At 34.9% G+C, this 18,518-nt stretch overlaps 1 long non-coding RNA gene across 1 annotated transcript in view; it reads left to right on the plus strand.

Moving 5' to 3' along the window:
- Positions 1-301: 301 nt before the first annotated feature.
- The window catches only part of LOC110291979, a 23,147-nt gene continuing 4,930 nt past the window's right edge, over positions 302-18,518 (plus strand). The window contains exons 1-2 of the long non-coding RNA XR_002377625.1: positions 302-331; positions 1,202-1,407. This is a non-coding gene — a long non-coding RNA (uncharacterized LOC110291979). The remainder of the gene's footprint in view (positions 332-1,201; positions 1,408-18,518) is intronic.

The raw sequence follows: 18,518 nt of genomic DNA on the forward strand, positions 1-18,518 counted from the left end.
GACTGCTGGTTATCCTACAGGATTTCCCTTCTCAGATTTTTTTCAGCCCTCCCTAATTCAACAACATGGGTCAGTTGCTTCTGTCCACTAGTTGTATGCAAATATCTGTATCTGACTCTTGAAGCTGCTTGTTGGGTCACAATAGGTCCCTTTTTGTGAGTGTTCCATAGCATCAGTAATAGGGTCAGGCCTTGGGACCTCACCCTGAGGATCCTCAGTGGATCCCACTGAGATTCCACCTCACACCAATCAGAATGGCTAAAATCAAAACCTCAGGTGACAGCACATGTTGGGAAGGATGTGGAGAAAGAGGAGCACTCCTCCATTGCTGGTAGGATTGCAGACTGGTACAATCACTCTGGAAATCAATTTGGAGGTTCCCCAGAAAATTAGAAATAGATCTGCCTGAAGACCCAGCTATACCACTCTTGGGAATATACCCAAAAGATGCCCCACCATACCACAGGCCATGTGTTCCACTATGTTCATAGCAGCCTTATTTGTGATATCCAGAAACTGAAAACACCTAGATGTCCCACAACAGAAGAATGGAGACAGAAAATGTGTTTCATTTACACAATGGAGTACTACTCAGCTATTAAGAATGAAGACATCCTTAGTTTTGCAGGCAAGTGGCTGTAACTAGAAAATATATTCCCAAGTGAGGTGACTCAGACCCAAAAGAACATTCATGGCATAAACTCACTAATAAGTATAAACTAGTCCCTCCCCCCAAAAAAAGAGTACAGAATACCTAAGATATAGTCCACAGAACACAAAAAGTGTCAACAAGCTGAAGTGCACAAGTGAAGACACCTCAATACTACCTGGGAGAGAGAAGAAAGCAGTCACAACTGGGGAGAGAGGGAAAGTGGATGGTGTAGATTGGATAGAAGGTGAAGGGAACCTGATCTGGTAATGGGTGCGGGAAAAGTACTAAAGCCCCGAGGACCATCAGAAAGAATGTAAACAGGCAACCTAAGAGAATAGAAGGTTGGGGGGACCTTCCAGAATGCACCAGAAATCTGGGAGGTGAGAGACCCTCAGAACTCAAAGGGAGGGACCTTAGATGAAATGCCAGACAGTAGGGAGAGGGAACTTATAGAGTCCACCTCTAGCAGGAAGACAGAACATCAAGTGAAGGATGGGGGTGCCACCCCACAGTCACAGTTCTGACCCATAAATTGTTCCTGTCTGAAAGAATTTCAGGGACTGAAATGGAGAAGGAGCCTGGGGAAAAAATGCCCGGAGACAGGCCCAAGGTGGCATCCAGCGCAATAGGAAGTCCCAAGACCTGACACAAACTATTCGACTTACAAAGGTGACAAAAAGTTAGCTCTATCCATGAAGTTTCCCAAGACAAGATAAATAAAGATATATAAACCTCATCTGCTTCAGATTCTAATGGTAAGTACCAGCTCTTCAAGATATATAAAATAAATTTTATCATACTTAATTAGCAGGTTACATAGCCTCACTTTATTAATGTAAATATCCCTATAGACTTAATGTACTTGGAACACAGAACAAGCACACAGAAGCTTGATTATCGCACACTTGTTTCCTCAGCATGTGACTTATTTTCATGTTGTGAAATGAAGGAAGGAAATCCATATCTATGAACAACAGCTACAAACTATGTCCAATGATAATTCTTTGTTGATTAAAGTACTATGAAATTTATAGAAAGTAATCTATTGGTTTAAAACATGATCTATACTGGAAAATGTATTGCTCCATTCCTCCACTGTTCATGTTATCCTCTCTAAATTGCTTTAAAATAGCAAGACAGTTATATTAGAATTAGAACTGTAGTGAAATTTTTGAAGCAAGATAATCACAAAAAATGCCTCTGAGTATGTTTGGAGTCACATTTCAATATATGGAATGAATGAAGGAATAGAGGAAAAAGAATGCTGTGGAAAGGTCACCCATAATGAATAATACAAAATGACCCCTGATGCCCTAACAACACACTATTAAGAAAACATTGAATAAAAGAAATGTTTCAAAAAGAGGTCACAAAGCTTGGCTGCTTCATCCTCTTGTGCATATACCTTCTCTGATAGACATATACCCAAGAGCCTACATGTCAACAATGACTACCAATAATGCTTGGCTTTAATCTACCCTTTAGATAGATCTAAAATCACCCCCATTATGCTTTTCTAATAGTTATTTATGCAGTCTCAAACTGTTTCTGCTTCTCATCATATGCTAATTTCTATGGTATTTAATTTCAAAAGCTATTGGCAAGAATGTGCTGTGCAAAATAGAGGGACATGATTAAGCATTAGAAATGTTTTCTAGGTGTAAATGAGAATTCAATGTCCTTGAATCTAATGTTATGTGTCCAGCATGGAGGAATGTAAAATTCATTTCTCTCATTCAGGGTAGTCACATCTTTGCCACTGTTGCCAGCATAGGTTCTCATTTTGAACACTGATGTAAGGAATATTCTTATAAGAGAACTCCAGTTTTATATTTATTTTCATGTACTATCCATTCTCCACAAATCCCCAATATACATTTTAAATAAATGTGCTGTTAAGTAAGTCTCTGAGTTTAAAATTTATAGGTACTGGGATGGAGTTGCAAGTTGGTTGTCTCCTAATGTAGATTACTTTAGGAAAATACAATGCTCCCATGTTGCCTCTCTTAATCAGTTCTGTTAAGGCCAAGGACTGGAATCCCATTAGAAATGAATTTCATCTTTCCTTTAACAGCTGTGGAGACAGCCCAAGACCTTTGATGTGGCTTTAGGATTTGAGACACTAGAACAAGTGTGTCTGAAGCTACTTGGGGGGGGGGTCATCATCAATAATTCTGGCTCATATCATCTTAATTATAAATTATAATTAATTATAAATTAATTATAAATAGTGAATACTGAGAATCCTGTACTTCATTTGTATTACATTGTGCTTGGATTGCATTGTTATGTGAATCTTCTAATGGGCCTGGGACAAACATGATCCTCTGCTTGGTGATTTACAATGAAGATTACAAGAGAAAGATATTGTCATTTTGCAGAGATGGTCCCATGGGCTGTTCTGCCTCGACACCACACTAGTAAGTTTTCATTTGTCTACTTTATGTAAGAAAGTGTATGAAAGTGGTTATACATGCAGAATCTGATGTGAATGTCTTTGCACAAATAAAATTCTCATTCTTAGTATTCTTCCTAAAAAGTTCACGTTTTCTTAGACACCAAGGATTCTGTATAGTGGCAAAATATCATAATGGTTTTTCATCCTTGGGAAATCTTTGCTACTTAAAAATATGTGAAGCTAACTTGGCTGTAGTTGAATACTCATTGTTAAATATTAGTTAAAATGAGGCTGAGAAGATAATTCAGTTGGTACAGAAATTGTCAGCCACATATATCATTTTGTATTTGATCCTCAAACCTACATGAAATGCCTACACAACTGAAATCCTGGTTCTGGTAAAGAAAGATTAGTTGTCCTTAAGTTTATTTGATCAGCCATGAGTTACAGTCCAATGAGAAACAACGTCTAAAAATTAAGAAGGGCAGTTCCTGAGGAATAATACTCATAGTCTGACTTCATGAATATGTATATACACATAAACACATATACTCAGAGAGAAGAAAATATTTATTAAGCTCTTAGTGGGTATGATTGTTGCTGGCAGAGAATAACAGCAAAATAAATAAAATCAACAATAACAAAAACAGTCTAGTAGGTGAAATTGAAGACAGCCTATTTTGAGCACATAAATAGCTCACTGTCTGATCCCATGACTGTCTCTGCACATTGTATATCTGAATGTTCTGATATTTACTTTAACAACATTAAGAGACAAATATTCAAAGAAGTGCCAAAGTATACATCTCAAAAGGATGAGGATCAGAGAAAGTTAGAATTCCCAGAACATCTTTCTCAGGAGTTATCTGTGGTTCTTTATGACATTGTAGATTAATTGTATCATAAGTTTTCAAATGGGAGGCTCCCTGGCTTCAAGAAATTTACATGTAGCTCAGCAACTAAGTGTTTTAAATGTTTTCATAAGCAGAGGTAAATATAAGCAGTAACAACAAAATTATAATTCCAGTACTTTTTATTTGTGAATAGTTTATGTTAATATAAGAATTTAAAACTGTACAGAATTTTCCTGACACATTTGTCTAACTTTCTGTAATTTTCTTCTTGAAAGAAGATCCCAGGCTGACCTCCAACTCACTATGCAGCTAAAGCTAACATTTAGCTTTGTATCTTCTTGTCTCTTCATACACTGTACTGACTCTCTAAGCAAGTGTAGTCAAGTCAAGTTTTATGTGGTACTGGGGATCAAATGTAGAATCTTATGCATGCTAAATAAGCTCTCTACTAACTTAGTTCTATCCATTGCACAAGTTCTCTCTAAATTAACATTCTCTACAGTCATGGTGTGTACTTAAAATAAATAAACTAAATTTTATTCAAAACTGTTAATTTTTCACTTATAGCCATAATAGGTATATGAATAAATGAATTAGTGATTTATTTGGATTAGAAGACACTATCACAAAGATGCCATTTCTTTCAGAATTAAAACATAACTTTAGTACAGTCTTGATGGAATAACTGTAGGATTGATTTTTGTTGTTTGCAAGTTAACATGATAGTTAAGTTTTGTTTTAGAGAATTTAAAGAAGAAGGAAAATTTATCCTTCTGAATATTTATATATGCTACTCATTAAAGTGACTTGGAGTTGATATTAAGATAAATAACTAAAAAGAGACATGTTAGGGATCTGGGAAAATGAGGTAGAATGTTTTTTTAGATTCTTACTACATAACTGTCAGTACCTATATCAAACTCCCAGTATACACATGAAAATGTGAGGCACATTTTTAATCACAATTCTAGGGGCATGGAGACTAGAAGATTCCAGGGAGCGTCCTATCTAGTCTAATTAGTGAGCTCCAGGCTGAGAAGAGACATGCCTCTAAGGAGGTGAAATTCATGTATGCTATTATGACTCTACACACACTACTCAGCCATATTGCCTGGAAACACATGAACACAAATGCAAACACACATCTACAAACACATGTATAACAATTAATTTAAAATAAAGTATAGGAAAAGATTTGAGCTCCTACAAAATACAGATGTTTTAATTCAATTAATAGAAATGAATGAATTATTTAATGCATTTTTCCTTGTTGTAAAAATGATATTCTCTGAAAACTTCATAGAGTGTAATCACTATATGATCATATTCACCCTCAATTCTCTCTCCTGTCTCCTCTCAGAGTCACCCTTATTTCTTTTGATCCCAATTTCATGTCTTCTTCAAAATAAAATAAAGAAAAAGAGGTCACATTTGTGCTTCTTTATAGGGAGGGCATGTTGCTAGTGAGAGCATGACAGGAGAGTAGTGTAACATCAAGAGGTCATACCCTTAAAGTAAATTAAGTCTCCCTCTCCAAGAACTTTTCAATTTCCAGTAGCGCTTAATTCATGCATAACTTCATGGCAATCCATCTTTCCATACTGAGATCCCATTGAGCTTGATAAAGATATCACTATGATTTAAAGAACATGAATCAAAATAAATTAACATATTAGAATTGTTATATAGAATAAGAACCAAGTATATAAACACACATACAAATGCAATTTTGAAATAAGAAGAGATCCTAAAATTACAAAAATAGGAGAAATTATTTGTTTTAACATCAGATTAATTAGATATATCTTAGTAAAACTTTAAATCAGAACTAAAAAGGAGAATTGGCAAAAATGAGTATTAAAACTATAGAATATGAATTAGTCAATAAGCATATTAAATTTATAGAAACTGGGAAAACATAGTATTTGGAAACATACTGTGCATAGTTGAGTAATTTCGAGATAATAATAGTTTTAATGAGTGCTTGAATCATGACTAGTGAGTTATAGAACTTCTAAATCTATTGTATGACTCTATTCATGCTTGCAAATGTAAATTCTTAATATGTATTCTTATTTTTATACGTTCTTTTAAAAGAAACATTGAAATATTAGGATGAAAAATTTTACCTCATGTAAAGTTAATATTGCTTTTCTTAACACATAAAAGTGGTCACCCAAACACTCAGTATAAATAGTGATTTAAAAATTTGTACTTCATTTACATGTTGAAGTAGTAAAAACTTTAAATGAGTTTATTTAATAATTCAAAAATAACCCTAATGTGTTAAATAATACACAGATTAAACAAATATATATATATATATATATATATATATATATATATATATATGTAACATCTGGAAGTTTATAGATAATTTAGTAAGTTTATTATTCAGGATAGTCCTTTTTCTTTTTCCTATTTCCAAATTATATTCTTCCTTGTCCATATATTTATTCTCCATTTAGGTTTAAATTAAATAAAAAAATCAATCATAAGATGATCTCTATGCTAATCAGGTAGATTATATATGTAAATAAATCTTGCTCAAATTTGCTTTGTACTTAAAATTGCCATGAGTTGTTACTGAACAATCATTTTCTGAAGTAATGGTATGATAGGGTTTCAAAATTTCCAGGAAATGAGAATGTGTCTCATCATTAATATCACTGAGTCAAGTTAAAAAGTCAGATAAGGACTTAGGGTCACATGGATATTGTAATGGAACATATGCTTAATTTAATATAAATGTCATAACCAAAACATTTGCATCAATGAACTGCACATGAATTAAAGATAAGTGAATCAAAAGCCTTAATGTACTGGTTTGGAGTCATGAAATCTGTATAATTGTTAAATGTTTCATTAATTTACCAAATGATTTCTTCTTTATGTCTTTTACTATTTCAAATTAAAAATCATACAAATATATTTAGTCTGAGCACAATATAAAGTGGTATGAAATACTAACACATCTTTGGAAGAAAGTAAAGTCTATGTAATGAGAAAGTACATTTAAGAATCAAGGGGTTTGTGGCCACAATTTTAAAACTAGAATTAAGATTCCACTCTACCTGTTTTAATAGCATTGCTAACAGTATACACCACACATCTTTGCATAAGTAAAAATGTTTTTAAGTGCTATGTGTTTTGCAACTCACATTAGCTCTGTTAAAAAGATAAGTAAAGCATATGAATACTTTTTGGAGCTTGAGGTCCATAGAGACTATAGTTTGATATGTTGAACCTCCAGTCAGGCAAGGGAGACAACCAGTCTTAGGGCAGTGTAGAGAACTCCAAGCCTCACATGGAGAAGAGCTGATTTGGCTAATACTAGAAGGGCTTTAAAATTATATGGAGCATGGGATCTCATACAGTATGATGTTTAAATGATAACAATCCTGCTTTCTACTTGTTTCTGCTACTTTTTAGCTGATACACAGGAAACTTGATTTCATCATAGAAATGAATATAACAATATGAATTTGATTCTGAATTGAAGAAAGTAATTTGAAGTATAGTATTTAGAATAATATACTGTCTAAATTCAAACTCACTGTCTATACTGTAACAACAGTTGTTTTAAAATTAAGTGTGGAACTGGGTATGTAGCCCAACCATGGAATTTGGGAAAGAGTTGGGCTTAATTGTCAACACTACAAATTTAATGAATAAGTGTAAATGCACATGAAGTCTTTGGGAAATATGCCTGTAATATATTTCCCAGCTTTAAATGCTCATAGAATGTATTACCATAGTTTTATTATCCTTGTGTCTTTGATTACTGGTTTTATTTCGATATATTTATCAGTTTGGAGTTTATTTGGAATTCAAGTCTTTGAGATTTTAGGTTACTGACAATCTTCTTGGTGTGCAAGTAAAAGTAAATATCAAATACTCTAGGTTGCTTGGGACTGATTCTTCTACCAGAATTAAATTATTTTTTCAATAATGTTTTGATTGTTGGTAGCATCAGTGGATAAGCAGAAATACGATGTGAGAATTAGGGCCCAGTCCTTAGTTTTAAGAACAACCCAAAAATTGTAAAACATTTTCAAATCATATATAATATAAAGAAACTGTATTTGAAATATCTTTATAAGTCATAAAATAGGGCAGATGAGATATCTTAGACCAGGAAAATACTTGCTACTAAGCCTGTTGACCTAAATCCATTTTTAAAGTGTTTTTTTGATTCTCTAAAGTCTATTCTTTGTATATTTTGGATATTTGACCTTTATCAGATGTAAGGTTGGTAAGGATCTTTTCTCAATCTGTGGTTTGCTCTTTTGTCCAATTGATAGTGTGCTTTGCCTTACAGAAGCTTTCAATTTTATGAGGTCCTACTTGGCCCTCTAAGATCAATTATTGATTTTAGAGCATAAGCCATTGGTGTTCTGGTCAGGAAATTTTCCCTGGTGCCCATGTGTTTGAAGTTCTGCCACTTTCTCTTCTACTAGATTCAGCATATCTGGTTTTAGGTTGAGGTCCTTGAACAAGGAATTAAGGATGGATCGATGTGCATTCCTTTCCATGACAGGCAGTTGAACCAACATCATTTGTTGAAAGTCCTCTTTTTTATTTTTTATTTTATTTTATTTTTATTTTATTTTTATTTTTTATTTTTTTTAATACTGGATGGTTTTAGCTTCTTTCCAGAAAGATCAATTGACCATAACTGTTTGGGTTCATTTCTGGGTTGTCCATTGATATACCTGCCTGTCTCTGTCCCAATACCATGCATCACTACTGCTCCATAAACCAGCTTGAGGTCAGGGATGGTGATTTCCCCTGAGAAGTTCTTTAAATGTTGAAAATAGTTTTTGCTTATCCTGTTTTTTTTGTTTGTTTGTTTTGTTTTGTTTTTTTGTTTTTTTGTTTTGTTTTTTTTTTGCTATTCCAAATAAATTTGAGAATTGTTCTTTCTAGCTGTATGAGGAATTGAGTTGAAATTTTGATGGGGATTGCATTGAATCTGGAGATTGCTTTCATTAAATGGCCACTTTTAATATATTAGTACTGAAAAATCCATGAGAATGGGATACCTTTCTAACTTCTGAGGTCTTCTTCAATTTCTTTCTTCAGGGACTTGAAGGTCTTGTCACACCAAGATAGTTTATATTATTTGTGACTATTATTCATGGTGTTGTTTCCCTAATTTCTTTCTCAGTCCATTTATCCTTTGAGTACAAGAAGGCTACTGATTTGTTAGAGTTAATTTTATATCCACTCACTTTGCTAAAGTTGTTTATCAACTGTAGGAGCTCTCTGGTAGAATTTTTGTAGAAGCATAGGTATACTATCATATCTACAAATAATGACATCTTGACATCCTCCTTCACAATTTGTATCCTTTTGTTCTCCTTTTGTGGTCTAATTGCTCTGACTAGAACAAGATTACTATATTAAATAGGTAGAGACAGAGAGAGAGAGAGAGAGAGAGAGAGAGAGAGAGAGAGAGAGAGAGAGAGAGAGAGAGAGAGAGAGAGAGCAGAGAGAGAGAGAGTAGGCAGGCTTGCCTTAACCATGATTTTAAGTGGGAATGGGATTGCTTAGAGTTTCTATTAAGTTTGATGTTGGCTGTATGTTGCTTTTTAGGTATCGTCCTTGAGTTCCTAATATCTCCAATTCTTTTAACATGAGTTAAACATTGTATTTGTCAAAGGCTTGTTTAGCATCCAATAAGATTATCATGTGTTTTGTTTTCTTTGTATTTAATATAGTGGATTACATTGATGGATTTCTGTATATTGAAACATCCCTACATTCTTGGAATAAAGATCACGGCGAATGATCATTTTGATGGGTTTTTGGATTCAGTTTGTGAGAATTTCATTGACTATTTCTGCATCGATATACCTAAGGAAAATTAGTCTGAAATCCTCTTTCTTTGTTGGGTCTTTTTGTGTTTTATGTATCACTGTAACTGTGGCTTCATAGAAAAAATTGGATAGTGTTTCTTCTGTTTATATTTTGTGAAATAGTTTGAAGATTATTGGGATTAGGTCTTCTTTGAAGGTCTGATAGAATTCTGCACTAAGCCTATCTGGTCCTGGGCTTTGGTTGGGAGACTTTTAACTGACTGCTTCTATTTCTTTATGGATTAAGGACTGTTTAGATGGTTTATCTGATGATGATTTAAATTTGGTCTCTGTTGTCTATCTAGAAAATTGTCCATTTCATCCAGATTTTCTAGTTTTGTTGACTATAGACTTTTGTAGTAGGATCTGATTATTTTACAAATTTCCTCAGTTTCTGTTGTTATATCTTCCTTTTCATTTCTAACTTTGTAAATTTGGATACACTATGCAAAGTTAGTTTGTCTGAGGGTTTATCTATCTTGTTGATTTTCTCAAAGAATCAGCTTTTGGTTTTGTTGATTCTTTGCATAGTTGTATTTGTTCCTACTTGGTTGACTTCAGCCCTGAGTTTGATTATTTCCTGCCATCTACTGTGCTTGTGTGTTTATAAAGTTTTAATGAGAATGAATGAATGAACAATATAATATTCTACATTAACTATGTGATATGAAATAGAAACATCATTTAAAGAATTAATTTTCAAATAAGTAGAGAAGCTGTATAGCCGAATGTATGATATTTTAGTCAATGAATAGTGATATGGTAAAAATTCAATAGTTAAAATAAATAAATAAAATAAATATAAGTTTAATTTAAAAACAATTTTAGAGAGTATTCTAACAGAATGATTTTGCATTATCAAGAAAGAGTATTTCCTAAGCATGACATAAAAGGAATAACTCAGCAGAAATTGATAGGTTTGAATACATAAAAATTCTGAAATAAGCTTGTGAATATATAGAAAAATAAGCTAAGAAAAGTAACTATTTTGTCATATAGAGAGCATTTTATTACATTCTTGGTATTTTAGGCTTACCAATTTCAGTACTTCTACCTAAACCTAATGAAGGGCCAATTTCCTCCCAATTTTGAAGTAATCCTCCCTATCAATTACTAAGTCATTTGCAACAAAGAAAGAAAGAGACCTCCCCACATGCAAAGGTTTGTTTTTCTTTTTTAAAATGTATTTACAATTCAGCTGTTGCTCCCCTCCCAATCCCCCATCCCACAGTTCTTCATCCCATTCTTCCAGTACCAACCCCTTGTTTCTAAGAGGATGCTCCCCTACAACCAGGCCTCCCTAGTCTCTGAGTCCTCAAGTTCCCCAAGGATTAGGGACATCTTCTCCCACTAAGTTCAGGACACACATTCCTCTGCTATATATGTGTCCAGGGCCTTGGATCAGCTCATGTATGCTTCCTGGTTGGTAGCTCACTATCTGGGAGTTTCTAGGTATCCAGGTTAGTTGACACTGCTGGTTGACCTCCTTTTCAAATTCTTCTACCCTTTCACTAATTCAACTATAGGGATTCCCAAATTCAGTCCAATGGTTGGATATAGATATCTCCACTTGTATCAGGCAGATGCTGGTTGGGCTAGGCCCCTGTCTGTACACACACCATAACATCAGTAATACTGTCAGGCCTTGGTGCCTTCCCATGGGAGGGATCCAAAATTTGACCAATCACTAGACTGCCTTTCCTTCAGTCTCTTCTCCAGTTTTGTTCCTGTAGTTATTTTAAACCAGAACAATTCTGGGTCAGAAACTTTGACTATGGATTGCAAACCCATCCCTCCACGTGTTGCCCAATACATCTACTGGAGGAAGACTATTTGATTTACTACTCCACACTTTTGGGCATTTCATCAAAGTTCACTCCCACTGAGTCCTGAGAGTCTCTCACCTTCTAGGTATCTGGTACATTCCGGAGAGTCCCCCCAAATCCTACCTCCCAAGGTTGCCTGTTTCCATTCTTTCTGCTGGCCCTCAGGGCTTTAGTCCTTTTCCCCAACCCGATACATGATCATATTCTTCACTCCTCATCCATGTCCCCTTTCCCATCCAAGTCTCTCCCGGACCCCCCTCCTGTGATTGCTTTCCTCTCCCTCCGAAGTGGGACTGAGGTATCCTCATTTGGACCCTTCGACTTGTTAACCATTCTAAGTCTGTGGACTGTATCTGGGGTATTTTGTAATTTTTACTTTTCTTTCTTTCTTTTCTTTCCTTTTTTTTTTCTCTAATATCAACTTATCAGTAAGTACATACACTGTATGTCCTTTTGGGTCTGGTTACCTGACTCAGGATGATATTTTCAAGTTCTATCCAATTGCCTGCAAAAGTTATGAGTTTCTCCTTCTTAATAGCTGAATAGCTTTCCATTGTGTAAATGAAGCACAGTTTCTGTATCCATTCTTCCATTGTGGGACATCTGGGTTGCTTCCAGTTTCTGGCTATCACAAATACAGACACTATGAAGATGTATGGAGTATGCGCTTCTGTAGCATGTTAGGGTATAACTGTGTCTTCAGGTAGATCTATTTCCAATTATTTGAGGAACATTTAGATTGATTTACAGTTTGCAATCTCACCAGCAATGGAAGAGTATTTCCTTTTCTACACATCCTCGCTAATATATGCTGTCACGTGAGTTTTTATTTTATATATTCTGATTGGTATAAGGTGAAATCTCACTGTGGTTTTGATTTGCATATCTCTGATCACTAAGTGCTTTGAACATTTCTTTAAGTACTTCTCAGTCATTTGATATTCCTCTTGTATGAATTATTTAGTTTTATACCCCATATTTTATTGGGTTGTTTGGTTGATTTCACCACTGACCTTGACTATTTCTTCCTTTCTACTCCTCTTGGCTGTGTTTGCTTCATTTTGTTCCAGGGATTTCAGGTGAGCTGTTAAGTTGCTAGTGTAAAAAAAATCTCCAATTTCTTTACCAGGACATATAGTGCGATGAATTTTCCTCTTACTACTGGTTTCATTGTGATAAATTTGGGTATGATGTGTCATGATTTCAATTTTAATCCAGGAAATCTTTTATTTCTTCCTTTTTGTCTTCTCTAACCAAATTATCAGTTTCAATGGGTATGTGGGTTTTCTGTCGTTTTTGTTGTTATTGAAGTGTAGCCTTAGTCTAAAGTGATCTGATAGGATACATGGGATTACTTCAATCTTCTTCTATCTGTTAAGGATTGTTTTCTGGCTGATTATATGGTCTAATTTGAAGTAGGTATCATGGAGTGCTGAGAAAAAGGTGTAATAGTTTGTTTTATGGTAAAATGTTCTGTATATGTCTGTAAAATCCATTTGGTTCATAGCCTCTATTAGTTTCACTTTGTTTCTGTTTAGTTTCTGTTTCAATGGCCTACCCATGAATGGAAGTGGAGTGTTGAAATCTCCCACTATTATTGTGTAAAGTTAAATGTGTGTTTTGAGGTTTAGTAAACTTTATTTTACAACTGTGACTACCCTTGTATATGCAGCATAGATGTTCAGAATTGAGGTTTTCTCTTGAATTTTTTCCAGTGATGAATATGAAATGTCCTGCCTCATTTCATTTGATAACTTTTGGTTAAAAGTCTATTTTATTGGATATTAGGATGGCAACTTCAGCTTGTTTCTTGGGACCATTTGCTTGGAAGAATTTTTTCCTTTTATTCTGAGCTTTTGTCGATATATTTGTTGAGTTGTGTTTCTTTTATGCAGCAAAATGATGGGTCCAGTTTACATATTCAATCTGTAAGCTTGTGTCCTTTTATTGTGGAATTGAATCTGTTAATATTGAGAGATATTAAAGACAAATGATTGTTATTTCCTGTTATGTTTGTTGTTGTAGGTGTCATTATGTGTATGTGATTATCTTCTTTTTAGCTTTGTTGTGAGATGATCTGTATCTTGTCTTTTCTTTGGTATAGGTACCCTCCTTGTGTTGGAATTTTCCCTATTGAATTCTCTGTAGCGCTGGTTTAATAGCCAGATATTGTTTAAGTTTGGTTTTGTCCTGGAATATTTTGGTTTCTCCATCTATACTGATTGAGAATTTTGCCAGATTTTTGTGTTTTCTTCAGGTCTGTATGACATCTGGCCAGGATCCCTTTTACAGTTGCTGTTGGGGACTCTCTTGTCATTCTGATAGGTCTTCCTTTATATGTTACTTGACCATTTCCCCTTACAGCTTTTAATATTCTTCCTTTGTTCTGTGCATTTAGTATTTTGATTATTCTGTGACAGGATTTTATTTTCTAGCCTAATCTGTTTAGTGTTCCAGAGGCTTCTTGTACATTTATGGCCATCTCTGTCTTTAGGTTGGGGAAGTTTTCTTCCATGATTTTGTTGAAGATGTCTTCTGGTCATATAAGCTACAGTACTTTCACCTGTTTTATTGTGTTTTCTTATATTTATTTAAAGGACTTACGTGTTTCTTCTTTAAGGGCTTCTACTTGCAGAACAGAAGGGGAGGCAATGGCTTCTTGCTCTTGAAATGTTTGAGATGATGGTATGTAAAATGAAGATTGTTCTTAATTGAAACCACATGAATATATGCAAAACAAGTCAACTAGAAGGAAAACAAATGCTTTAGAGTATCACTTGGTACCCACATAAACACATCTGAGCATTATGCTTGACTGAAAACTTTAAGGATTTACTTGGGCAAATTTGAATAATATTTAACTTGACTTTAAATTTAACTATAATTACTAATGTATTCACATCTTGAAAATAATATTCTGCTGTGGATCTCTGTATTTGTTCTCATCAGCTCCTTTTGGAAGCCTTCCTGATGACAATTGGGCTAGGAGTGGTTCTATAAGTATAGTAGAATATCATTAAGAATAATTTCACTGACCTGCTTTTTTGTTTAATTTGTTAGTTGTGGTTCTACCCTAGATCTTTAGGCCATGTAGCTTGCAGATTCTGGCCATTCAGGCAATATCTGCCATGGGCTCCCGCTTTAGGCTTATGCCTCAAGTTAGACCATTTAATAGTTGGCCACTCCCATAATCTCTGGGCCACTATTGCCCTATCACAACCTGCAGGCAGTAAAGGTTGTGGGTACAAGATTTTGTGGCTGAGTTGGCAGTTGGCATCCCACTTTCACCAGTGGAAATTTAACATGGTTACAGAAGATGGCCAGTTCAGGGTCTATATCCTCTGTTACTAGGTGGCCCTGCTGGGATCACCTTAATAGATTCCAAGCAGTTTCCACAACACTGGTTGTCTATACTGCCTCCTAAATACCCATCTATTGCAATTGTTTCTCACTGCAATCTTTCTTTTTGCCCATCCCTCCTCTACCTGATCTCTCCTGGTCCCATCCTGATGCACTCCTAGTATAACCACATTTTTTTTTCTTTTTCCCTTTCTCAGGGAAATCCATGAGCCCTCCCTCTTTAGCATAGACCTCTCATCTTTATCTCACTTGTGATTTATATTGACTCAGGGAAAACTGTTGAGGAGTGGGTGGATGGATTATAGAATCCAGAGAGGTGAAGGACACCAGAAGAACTCAGCCTACATAATCAATTTAAGCAGAGATCATAGCAGCTCACAGAGACTGGAAGGACAATCAGAGAACCTACATGGTTTTATGCTAGGCCCTCTACACACATAATATGGTTGTTCATCTTGAGTTGTTTCTTGTTGTTATTGTTGGGTTGGACTGATTGGGGTTATCCCTGACTCTTTTGCCTGTCTGAGAGCCCCCTTTTCTCCTACTTGGTTGCTTCATTCTGCCTGGAAATGAGAGTTTGTGTCTAGATTTATTGTATCACACTATGCTGTTTTTAGTTGATAACTCTAGGAGGCCTGCATTTATATGCAGGGAAACAGAAAAGTAGTGGATTTAGGGGAGAAAGAAGGTGATAGGGAGGGTAAAACGTGGAGGAGGGGGAAGAAGAGAGGCTGTGGTCATGATAATTATATGACAAAGGAATAAAGAAAAAGAAAAAAATGTTTACCAATCCTAAATATGAGAGGGAACTAATATCCAATTTATAAGAGGAACCCAAGAAGCTAGATTCCAGAAAACAAAAAATCCCTAATAAAAATGGGGGTACAGAGCTAAACAAAGAATTCTCAACTGAGGAATGCCAAATAACCTCATTAAAAAAATGGGGCTTAGAGAGAAACAAAGAAGTCTTACCTGAGGAATACTGAATAGCTAAGAAGCACCTGAAAAAATGTTCAGCATGCTTAATCATCAGGGAAATGCAAATCACAACAATCCTGAGACTCTACCTCACACCACTCAGAATGTTTAAGATCAAAAATTCAGGTGACAGCAGATGCTGGCGAGGATGTGGTGACAGAGGAACACTCCTTGATTGCTCATAGGATTGCAAGCTTGTACAGCCATTCTGGAAATCAGTCTGGCGGTTCCTCAGAAAATTGGACATAGTACTACCTGAGGATCCTGCAATACCTCTCTTGGGCATATATCCAGAAGATGTTCCAACTGGTAAGAAGGACACCTGCTCCACTATGTTCATAGCAGTCTTATTTATAATAGCAGAAGCTGGAAAGAACCCAGATGTCCCTCAACAGAGGAATGGATACAGAAAATATGGTACATTTACACAATGGAGTACTACTCAGCTATTAAAAAGAATGAATTTATGAAATTCCTAGGCCAATGGATGAACATGGATGGCATTATCCTGAGTGAGGTAACCCAATCAAAAAGAATTCCATGATATGTACTCACTGATAAGTGGATATTAGCCCAGAAACTTAGAATACCCAAGATACAAGATACAAGTTGCAAAACACATGAAACTCAAGAAGAACGAAGACCAAAGTCTGGACACTTTGCCCCTTTTTAAAATTGGGAACAAAACACCCATGGAAGGAGTTACAGAGACAAGTTTGGAGCTGAGACGAAAGGATGGACCATGTAGAGACTGCCACACCCAGGTATCCATCCCATAATCAGCCTCCAAACCCTGACACCATTGCATATGTCAGCAAGATTTTGCTGAAAGGACCCTGATATAGCGGTCTCATGTGAGACTATGCCGGGACCTAGCAAACACAGAAGTGGATGCTCACAGTCAGCTATTGGATGGAACACAGGGCCCCCAATGGAGGAGCTAGAGAAATTACCCAAGGAGCTAAAGGGATCTGCAACCTTATAGGTGGAACAACAATATGAACTAACCAGTACCCCAGGAGCTCTTTTCTCTAGCTGCATATATAGCAGAAGATGGCCTAGTTGGCCATCATTGAGATGAGAGACCCCTTGGTCTTGTAAACTTTTTATGCCTCAACACAGGGGAATTTCAGGGCCAAGAAGTGGGAGTGGATGGATAGGGGAGTGTGTGTGTGTGGGTGGGGGTATAGGGGACTTTTGGGATAGTATTTGTAATAAATGAAGAAAATACCTAATAAAAAATTGGAAATTAAAAAAACAAAACAAAATATCTAATAAAAAAGAAAGAAAGAAAAATAAAGGCTTTTTAAAAACCTGAAAATATAAGGAATAAAGAAAACATTTTATTTAATTTTAACCCACTAATGAATCATTTCTAATTTTATGTGCACATTAGTTGTTTTGGTGCCTTTAATAACATGTCTCTAAAGAAAATAACAGTTATGTTTATTTTTAATTTTATTTTTTGTGAAATATTATTTATCCCCTAGTGTGCTTAAAGTGCATTGCAGTTATTTATTTAGTTAATATTTTGATTCCTAGAATCAGAGTCTTTTTGCTGTTGTTGCAAGAGTAGAAGAAACTAGAGACAAGGGAAATTCGGAATTTTTCAGCTTTACAAAAGTAAGACTTCCTCATTCCACTTAATTGGGCTCTGAATCACACTGAGTTTTTGTCTGCCATGTGACACCCAGGAGAATGCTGAGCCTTCACAGACATTTTGTCTCTTAATTTTTCTGTCATAATCTGTGATTATCTTCACAAAACCAAAGCAAGCTTATATTTATAGTTAATACTAAGACATACAGAAAGATACATGTACATATAAATATGTAATATGTACATAGTAAAAAATTAATTTGTTTAAAGTGTATCATTGACACGATAACTCTGTAATTGTTATCTTCATGGTATTGCTTAAAACTGTAGACTATAAGCTTTACATTTATTGCTTATATCAAAACTGTGTATTGAAACAGTCAGAGATTTATAAATGAAATACAAATTCACAAAAAGAAAGTAATGTTGTTAAATAAAAAATTATCTTTGCTTGAAACTAATTGTTTCTTGGGTTAATAGTGAAGATATAGACCAACATATGTCAAACAGTTTAAGCCTTATTTTTGTATGTTATCACACTAATTACCAGGTTTGTTACTGTTGAAAATTTTTAGGTTAAAGTTATCCAGTTTTACTATTAGACATTATTCATAATAGCTAATCAACTTAATAGTGTATCTCAAAATAAAACTGAAAACTATTAAAAAAAGTAGAAAAACAAAAGTCTTAGTAGTCACTGAAAATTGACTTATAAATGACTTAGAAATCATCTGGTACTTTAAGAGATACATAGACTAGTATCTGTAAGAAAATGGTTTGTCTAAAACATGAATATAAATGTAAATACAATTTTTCTATTCTGTGATTTTTTTTCTTTTTACATTCTTTTGGGTTTTGACATTCAGTATTGGCAAACACAAGTATAACTTGGGAATAACAAAAAACCTAGGATAGCAAAAACTCTTCTCAAGGATAAAAGAACCTCTGGTGGAATCACCATGCCGGACCTAAAGCTTTACTACAGAGCAA

This window comes from Mus caroli, chromosome 3 (assembly GCF_900094665.2).
Source record: "Mus caroli chromosome 3, CAROLI_EIJ_v1.1, whole genome shotgun sequence".
NCBI lineage: Eukaryota > Metazoa > Chordata > Mammalia > Rodentia > Muridae > Mus > Mus caroli.